At 36.8% G+C, this 9,483-nt stretch overlaps 1 protein-coding gene across 1 annotated transcript in view; it reads right to left on the reverse strand.

Annotated features, from left to right (window-relative positions):
• The window catches only part of LOC148943087 (SKA complex subunit 1-like), an 89,355-nt gene extending 80,394 nt beyond the window's left edge, over window positions 1-8,961 (reverse strand). The window contains exon 1 of the mRNA XM_089102212.1: window positions 8,943-8,961. The gene's annotated coding sequence lies outside the window, so the exon portion shown is untranslated. The remainder of the gene's footprint in view (window positions 1-8,942) is intronic.
• Between the last annotated feature and the right edge of the window lie 522 nt (window positions 8,962-9,483).

Genomic DNA, 9,483 nt, shown 5'->3' on the forward strand with positions numbered 1-9,483 from the left:
TAGGATTGAACTTTTCCTTGGGAAGATAACAAGTAAGATCCCCAGGTGTGAGTACACAAGCAAAAATAAAAAGACCAGAAATTGAGTCAGGAGCTTCAAGCCTTTGGCGACATTCCAGTGAATGAATCGTTTTGGACAAACGTAGAATGATAAAACGTCAGAATGAAAAAAATGTAGAAACAAACGTGACAAAAACGTCAGAAATTAGCATATAAATTTTCTATCCTTAAATCACTAAAGGAGTGCATTTCCCGCACCAGGTTTGAACTTGAGTCAAATAGTGGAAGAAGTGTGTTGTCAGTTTATGTCAATACCATTGAAGAAACAGAAAAACTTCTAAAAATTCAGCCAATAAGAGATGTAAATGTGAAAGCTCAGAAGAAAGTTTTCAGTTTTCATCCAATAGCCGTACTGTGAGTAACTATCTATTAAATAAATACCTTTCATAATCGGATTATATTGCAAGGAAGAAAGGTTAATTAATAGTGAAACCAAAACTTGAATTAACGCGGATATTTAGTGCTCATATAGAATTATTATGCGATTGACTGACCATCATTATGCTCTCGTTTGAGTGATACCACAGTTTTCACGAGGGTGCGTTATCAGTAATGAGTAAAGCCAGTATATTTCATGGAATTCTGAAGCCTACGTTGTTTGTTTTTTGCTGCTGTGGCGATTACCTATGCATTAGAGACCTGATACAATTATTTAGCTGCTGTTCATGTTGCTGTCGCTGCCTTGTGTTAGCCGTGCCAGTAACTATCAGTAAATATCAGTTTGCCAGCTATTTCTTGCCTTATTGAAAAATGCTTTAGTTCTTGTTTTAGTTTTGCCAGCTATTTCTTGTTTTATTGAAAAATGCTTTAGTTCTTGTTTAGCAATATTTCTTGAGAAATTTGAGCCCTTGAGCAGGGCTGGTGCAGTATTTCTAGACCTAATGAAGGTTTTTGACACAGTTGACCACGGTCTACTCTTGGAAAAATGTGGGGTGTATGGGATCCAAGGTAAAGCTCTCGATCTTATACGAAATTTTCTTAGTAACCATTACCAGCATGTAGAGATTAATTGTTTAAAATCTGAATTGCACCCAGTCACTTGTGGTGTCCCATAGGGATCTGTTATTGCCTGATTCTCTTCCTGATGTTTATTAATGATATGCCTAATTGTAGGCTATACATAGTTGTTGTTTTAGTGTTACTTATATGACTAAAAGTCTCCAGAATGAAACTGTGTCATTATTTGCAGATGACAATGTGGCTATCAGTACTGCAAAGACAGAAGAATTACTCATGATATCGATGAAAGGTAATGAGGATAGGTTACATTCCTATTTGAGAGTAAATAGGCTTAAGATTAATCTTGGTAAGTCAAATTTTGTCATTTTTTCCGGATCTTCTGTTTTTTATCCTTGGATTCACGAAATTGTAATACATTGTGGGATTCTAAAGCGTGCTTTATCGATTAAGCACCTGGGGGTTTACATTGATAAGATTTTATCATTCAAGTGCCATGCACAGTCTATGAGTAAAATTTTGTCTCGTAACCTAGGTACAATGAGAAAACTTAAGCATTTTCTCCCAACATATGTCCTACGCCTCCTTTATTTTTCCCTTGTCCATCGAGATATTCTGTACTGTAGTACCGTTTGGCTTGGTACATTTACTTCCATTGTCTGGCCTGTACGAGTTTCTTCAAAATAATGCTATTTGCCTGTTGGTTGGCATGTAACCAAGGATTCAGTACAGAACATCTACAAGCAAATCAGGACACTGCCAGCTTCTGGACTATGAGAGCTATATTCACTTTTGTTTATTGTTAGACTTCAACATGGTTCAAATCTTTCATGTTTTGACAGTTTAGTTAATTTGAGATCCATGATCCACAATTATGACAATCGATCCTCTGGAGAGATTAATACTCCATTGATTTTTTTGACTTGATCAACGTTTTCTGTGTTTCATAGGGGGATTAGAAGTTGGAATCATCTAGATGAGAGCATTAAAAACAATAGTGATATTTGCAGATATTCTAATATTCTAAATTCTTGTGTTTTATTTTATTTTTGCAGGTGCATGGGTCATTAAATGTATAAAATAAAGAAATAAAGGAGAGAACATTACATGGTGTCAGAAGTGGGATGGAAGGCACACCAATTCTATCAATTGACTGGTCGTCACTCAACCTGAAATCTATCTGGAAAAGGTTCAGGCAACACTGCGAACTTATGTTTTCCAGACTGCTGGCGGAGAAAAGTGAAGCTGTCAATTGTTCATAACTTCTGATTTGGGTTGGTGAAAAAGGCTTGGACATTTATAGTACATGGGCCTTTAACGATGCAAAAACAAACAGGATAAAAGTGTATCTTCATAAGTTCAGTGCACATGTTGTGCCTACAGCTAATCTGATATTTGGAAGATTCATTTTTCACAAGAGGAATCAAAGAGATAGTGAGACTATAGAAGCTTATGTCACTGAGTTAAAAGTCCTTGCAATAGACTGTGACTTTGGTGACAGCAAAGACATAATGATCAGATATAGACTTGTTTTTGGTGTATATAGTGACGATATACGTGAAAAACTACAAAGTGAAGGGGCGAACTTACCTTGAATAAAGCCGTCCAGATCAGTAGAGCCATTGAGACAATACAGAAGACCCAAGCACAAATGAACCAAAGAGCAGATCAGGGACAAGTAAATCAAGAAATTGAAGCCATGAAGAAGCAGCAGAATTCAAACTTGAGAATGAATAGCTTTTACAATTATGGAAACCTATACCTAAAAGAAAATGAATGTCCAGCTAAAGGAAAGAGCTGCTCAAAATGCCACAAGATAAATCATTTTGCCAAAGTCTGTTGCAGCAAATCTGTTCACCAACTGGAGCAGGAACCTAATGAAGAACCTGTAAACCCAGAAGAATTCCGCATTAAAGTAATTTATAAAGGTCAAATGCATGCTGAACAAAAGAAATCGTTTGTTCAACTAGACTTACCTGACTAGAACACAAAGATCATATTCAAAATTGACACCGGTGCAGAAGTCAATGTTATACCTGCAAGTGAATATGAAAAGTTAATCCCAAAACCAGAGATGCTGGCAACCAGAGATATACTTACCAGTTACTCGGGCAATAGCTTGACAGTGCTATGTACAATGAAAATTGGTACAGTACAGGCAAAGCAAGCAACAACACTTGTTCTATATTGTTAATACAGACAAGGGACCAATTCTGAGTTAACAAATCAGTGAAAAGATGAACTTGAGTCCAGTTCATATTAAGTGTTGGCATTAGCAATACCCAAACTTCAGCAACTAAGATGCGGGAAGAGGTGCAACAAACCTTATCAGAATACAAAGACGTCTTTGAAGGCATTGGCACGCTCTCAGGGACCTGCCACATACATCTGAAGGATGAAGCAATTTCAACAGTACAGCCACCCAAACGCGTACCATTTGCTATCCTGCCAACATTGAAAGCAGAGCTAGACAGATTAGAGTCACTTGGCGTGATAGAAAAAATGGAAAAACCCACAGAATGGGTTAACTCCATTGTCTTGGTTCAGAAACCAAATGGAGATTTGAGAATATGTTTAGATCCTGTCAATTTAAACAAGTGGATAAAAAGTCCTTATCACCCAATACCTTGCTTTGAAGACGTGGCTGCCAAGTGTCATGGAGCTAAAAAGTTTTTCAAGCTGGATGCTAGGAGCAGATATTGGTCAATGATATTAGATGAAGAATCAGCAAATCTCACTACTTTTAACACCACATTCGGAAGGTATAGATTTAAAAGATACCCGTTCGGACTTATATCCACACAAGACGAATACCAAAAACGCATGGAGTCAGCGTTCAAAAGGCTTAGCAATAGGACTGATAGTCAACAACATTGCTGCAGCTGCAAAAAATGACAACAAGCATGATCGGGTATTACAGTCAGTGCTACAGAGAGCACGAGAACAAAAAGTGAGATTTAATAGAGACAAATGCATTTTTTACCAAGAGAGAGTACCTCATTTTAGGCACCTTTTGACAATCAAGGGAGTCAAACCCAATTCACACAAAACATGTGCCATCAGTGAAATGCCATTGCCATCAAACAAAGAAGAGCTCCAAAGACTGATAGACATTTACAACTATCTATCTAGATGCATTCCGAATTTGTCAACTCTGAATCAGCCACTGAGAGAACTAGCCAAGGCCAAGGAGTTCTAGTGGAAAAAAGAGCACAATCCTGCAAGGAAAGTCATCCAGAAAGCAATTTGCAACAGCCTCTCATACTTTGACAAAAATGCTACCAAAGTAGAAGTTATTACAGACACATCACAGCATGGCCTTGGAACAGAGTTGATAGCAGATGGAGGAACAGTAGCGTTTGCTTCACGTTCCTTATCAGAGACAGAGAAACATTATTCACAAATAGAAAAAGATATACTGGGAATAGCTTTCGCGTGTAAGCATTTTCATCATTACTTGTACGGCCGGAAAGCACGCGTGACTACTGATCACAAACCGTTTGAGCCAATACTGAGCAAACCAATCAACAGAGTGCCACCGCGACCACAAAGAATGATGTTGAGTATACAACCATACAACTTGACACTTCAATACCGGCCTGGAAAAGAAATTTCAGTAGCTGACGCCCTGTCTAGAATGCATCTATCCAATATAGATACCAAATCAGAATCAAGAAATAGATATGGTGTATACACAGTCTTTAGAGATCTAGAGTAAAATGATGAACAAATCCGAATAGAGAATCAAAACAACTCTGAACTGAAAGTTTTTGAAATGTGTTATAGAAAAGAGATGGACCAACAACCAAAAGATGACAGCATCAGCTGCTACGCTATTTTGGAATTATCGTGACCAACCGACCATCAATGAAGACGTGATTTTGAAAGGAGAAACGATCATCATTCCAAGCTTGCTGAGAAAAAGTATTTTGGAGGAACTACATATCTCACATCTAGGACTGGCCAAAACAAAGGAAAGGGCAAGAATAACGGTTTTCTGGCCAAATATCAAAAGAGATATAGAAGAAATGGCCATCAGGTGTGAAGTCTTTGCTAAACATGTACCAGGACAACAAAAAGAAACAATGATAAGTGTACAAATACCAAAATAGCCATTCCAGCATGTCCGTGCCAATTTATTCACTTTTTGAGGTAGCGAACATTATTGGAGTATGGGAACACACCCATTCATGGACTCCAGTCTCCAGTGCAGTTGAGCATGGATTGACAACTTTGGTCCATACTGCCAGTTGTACCACAAGCATTAATACCAAAATACACGAATCTGGTAGAGATAGAACAAAGAAGGAGAAATGCCCAGAAAATCTGGCAGATGTATTACAACAGATCAGCCAAAGATCTCAATCCTATTAGAGCAGGAGAAAAGGTCTGGGTGGGGCTACAAGAAAATGAACAATGGAAAAAAAACAATTGTAACTGAACAGCTCCCATACCCTCCTAGATCTTATACTATACTTCTAGATAGCAGTGGTAAGATTAAGCCCAACCGCTGATTTATCTGCTTGAGAAAAACAGATATCCAGGACAACGAAACCCATAAAGAAACAACCTACAAATATCCACTTGGAGGTTTCTCTTGCCCAAACTTACCTGATAACAATATCAGTGACACCAAACTGACCAGTTCCTTACCCAACAACAACTGCAGAGAAGTTACCCCTGACAACCAGACCAAACTGGTTACATCAAATGCTCGATGTTGTACAACTACCCGTTCTGGAAGGATGGTGAAGCCTGTGATACTTATGAACCTCAGCCTTGATTGAGAAAGTTACGTTGACAACATGAAGATCTAACACTGTGACTGTCTGGCTTTGGAAGAGAGGAGGTGCAGATATTCTAATATTCCAAATATTCTAAATTCTTGTGTTTTATTTTATTTCTGCAGGTGCTTGGGTCATTAAACATATAAAATAAAGAAACAAAGGAGAGAACTTTACAATATTTCTATGTTTAAGAGTACAATTAAAGAAATCCTTTTTAGTAAGTATGAATTCTAGTTCTTTTTTTGCTTTTTTTTTGGAGGGGAGGGGCAAACAAATAAACATTTGAGTAGCTAATTATGGCCTCTTGGGGACTGACCTTAACAGTAATGTTGAGTTTGTTTTGTTGTAAGGTTTGTGGTGCCAAATAGGATGTATGATTTGTCTTAATTTTTTTCATAATTCATTTAGTCCTGTATTATTTTTAATGTATTTCTGCCACCTCTCAGACAAGTTTTTCTACTTCTCAGGGTGGCTGTTAATACTGATGTTGTTGTTTTTCGTTTAATAAATTTATGAATCAAGGGAGTGCCCTAGTATTTGAATTATGCACAGTTAAGAGAATGCACAGACCCATCTGTTCAGATCACCAAGGTTATACATAAGAAAGATATAACAGGGAGTCAAAGAAATTTGAAGATAGCTATGCAGTCATGGTTGTGTTTTCTAGCAATTTATTGCCACCTAATTTATTGTGTTGCAGAAGGAAAAGGGAAGTTTTTGTATATATTTGTATAATTCTTCGGTGTTTCAAATGCATTATGGTCATTTACAGAAAAACTGCAAAGCAAATGAGCCAGATTGCTTAAGATATTCTCGAAAGCATGATTCTGTGAAATGCCCTCTTAAAACCAGTGATTCTATAGAAAAAGTACAAACTTATAGATGTGTTAATTGCATAGGTTGTCAGTGTTCAACATCTAGGGAGTGTCCTATCAAGCAACAAAATAGAAATGTATTACAGATGGTGGAAAACAACATGGGCTACAGGAGAGCCCAGGTTGTGTATAGAACTTATCCACAAGCAGCAAGAAAGGAATCCCTCAGACACAGCTCATTGAGTAAAAAAAGTAACCATAGCACATTAGCAACAGATATTCTCATGCCTTTTGTTTGCGTCTTGGCTATTACACCTTAAATGTTTCAAATACAAGACAGCAGAATAGATCATTTATGCATAGATATTTTATTGTAATGACAAACTAGAATAAGGACACAGTTACCCAAGGAAGTAGGAAACTGACTTTGGGCAACCCTAAGACAACAAGAAAACATAAGCCATAAGATAACTTAAGCCATACATAAACCATATGCATATGTATGCTTATGGAAACTTATGAAAATTGAAGCCATACACCAAAAGAAAACATAAACATAAGATCATTTATGCAAGTAATCTCAGTCCTAACCAGCTTAAAATTACACAATCTCAAAATTAAAGTTGTTACTTAAAATACTTCCAATAAGGGACAGAACAACTAATGATCTTAAGATTATAACATGGAACTATAATAATTTCTTAGAAATAAAAAAGTAGTCTTCCTAAATTATATTGGTGATAAAAATGTTGAAATCTTTTGTATACAAGAAACTTGGCTTCAGAATAAAATAGTTCAAAAACTATATCCTTACACAATTATAAGGAAAGACAGAAGCAATAGAAATAGTGGTGATGTAATGATAGGAATACATAAAAATCTACATTTTGTTCCACTTGGAATGCATTCAATGGACTCTATGAATGACAAAGCAATAGAGGTAGTTGGGTACATTGTATTCATAAAAGGTAAAAAGGTTCTGTATATAATAAATATTTATAATCCTTCAGAGAAACTGATACTGGTAAGGAATTACTTGTTTTAGTTGGTGAAATCCCAAGTAATTGTGACTATGTTATTGTAGGGAACCTGAATGCCCATAGTAGTGAATGGTGTGAGTGCTCTATTAGAAACCAAGCTGGTACCAGTGAGGAATATCTACTCCTGAAGAGCACATGTTGTTTAGTGACTCCCAAAGGGTTAAGAACAAGGCATAACTCCCAGAGGTTAATTTATACTATCATTGATCTTCAGTTTTGTAGCCCCAGAGTTGTAACTAAAGCAAATATATGTGTTTTATATGCAGCATCTTTTTTAAGGGACCATAATTGTATCCTTATTGAAGTAGCTCAACACCTCACACCAGAAAATGAAAAACACAGACCACCAAGATTAAACTTGAATAAAGCAAAATGGAATGAATACAGAATGAAGTGCAGACAAAGTAACATAAAACAAATAGTCAACCATGGTATAAGCAGTAGTGACTGTATATGCATTTTTCAAAGTGAAATTATAAAAATTGCAGATAGTAGTGTGTTAAAAATTACTTGTAGCAATAAAAATAAATGGTCTAAATTGTCAAATCAAAGTTGTGAGCAAGAAAAGAAACCTTTAATAAACCTTAAAAGGTAACCTGCCTTGAAAACGTTATAGAACTTAGAAGGCAAGGGCCCACTTTAGACACATTATAATTAAAGCAAAAGAAGAATCATAGATTAAGCTCCTTGATGGCCTTGCGTTTTAAAAATCATTGTCCAATGTTTTCAGATTTATATAGTCAATGATGGGTACTCCACCAACTCCCTCTATATTTGAATGGCTGTGTACTAGTTATAGACAAGAAAAAAAGCTAATGCAGGATTGGAACTCCTCAAATGTACTGTTGGTTGTCATGACCCAGATTCTGAGAAAGAAGTCCATACTGTGTGGAAGATAAACCACATCAACAGCCAGAGTAATGAAGAGCCTTATAATATGCCATTCACAATTGTTGAGTTGAATAGCATGATAAATAGCTTGCCAGCTACTGCATCAGGCAATGATGGAATTTACCCCCAATTTGTCAAAAATGCAGCTGAGAATTGGGTTGAAACTCTGTTAGACATTGTTAATGGCTCTATGATGAATTTCCAGAAATATGGAAAGAAGTTGTAGCAGTTATGTTGCCCAAGCATGGCAAGGATCTAACCAGTTTAAGAAGCTATAAATCTATCACCCTGATACCAATTATTGATAAAGTTTATCAATTATGCATTAAAAATAGAAATTGAATTTGAATGATCTTCAATGCAGATTTGTCAGATTGTAGCATGACTGAAAACCTCTCTGTCTCTTCTCTTTTCTGGACCTTCATAACTATACAAACACGGCGGAAATAAATTTTAATCTGAGCAGTGTTGCCGGAGATTGACTGTTGCGCTGGCGGAGCTGTGCCTAAAATTCGTAGTGCAGTGTTGCCACCTTGTGTGCTGATTCAAAATTAGCCAAAAAAGCAAAAAAAAAATTTTTGTGACGAATATGAGCACAGCATCAAAACGTCCTCGTCAGTCTCCCAAAAAAGATGTAGATAAATGCTCAGCATGTGGATTGGGACTGGAAGAAGACAGAAAAGCCGTCCTTTGCGACGGTTGTGAACTCTGGTTCTGCGCCACATGTCTTGACATGTCTGATCCCGAATATGAACTATTTACTAGAATGAGTCGCCGTTTGGAATCCACGTGGCACTGCCCTAGGTGTAAACATAGTGATAAGCCTATCACACCTGAAATCATTCGTGAAATAGTGATTGATTCCCTTGCCACGTTCAAAGCAGATCTACAGAACGAACTTGAGATAAAATTCCAGTCACTGTTGAAACCTCTG

This window comes from Artemia sp. Qi Xiang Cuo, chromosome 16 (genome assembly GCF_049724085.1).
Source record: "Artemia sp. Qi Xiang Cuo chromosome 16, ASM4972408v1, whole genome shotgun sequence".
NCBI lineage: Eukaryota > Metazoa > Arthropoda > Branchiopoda > Anostraca > Artemiidae > Artemia > Artemia sp. Qi Xiang Cuo.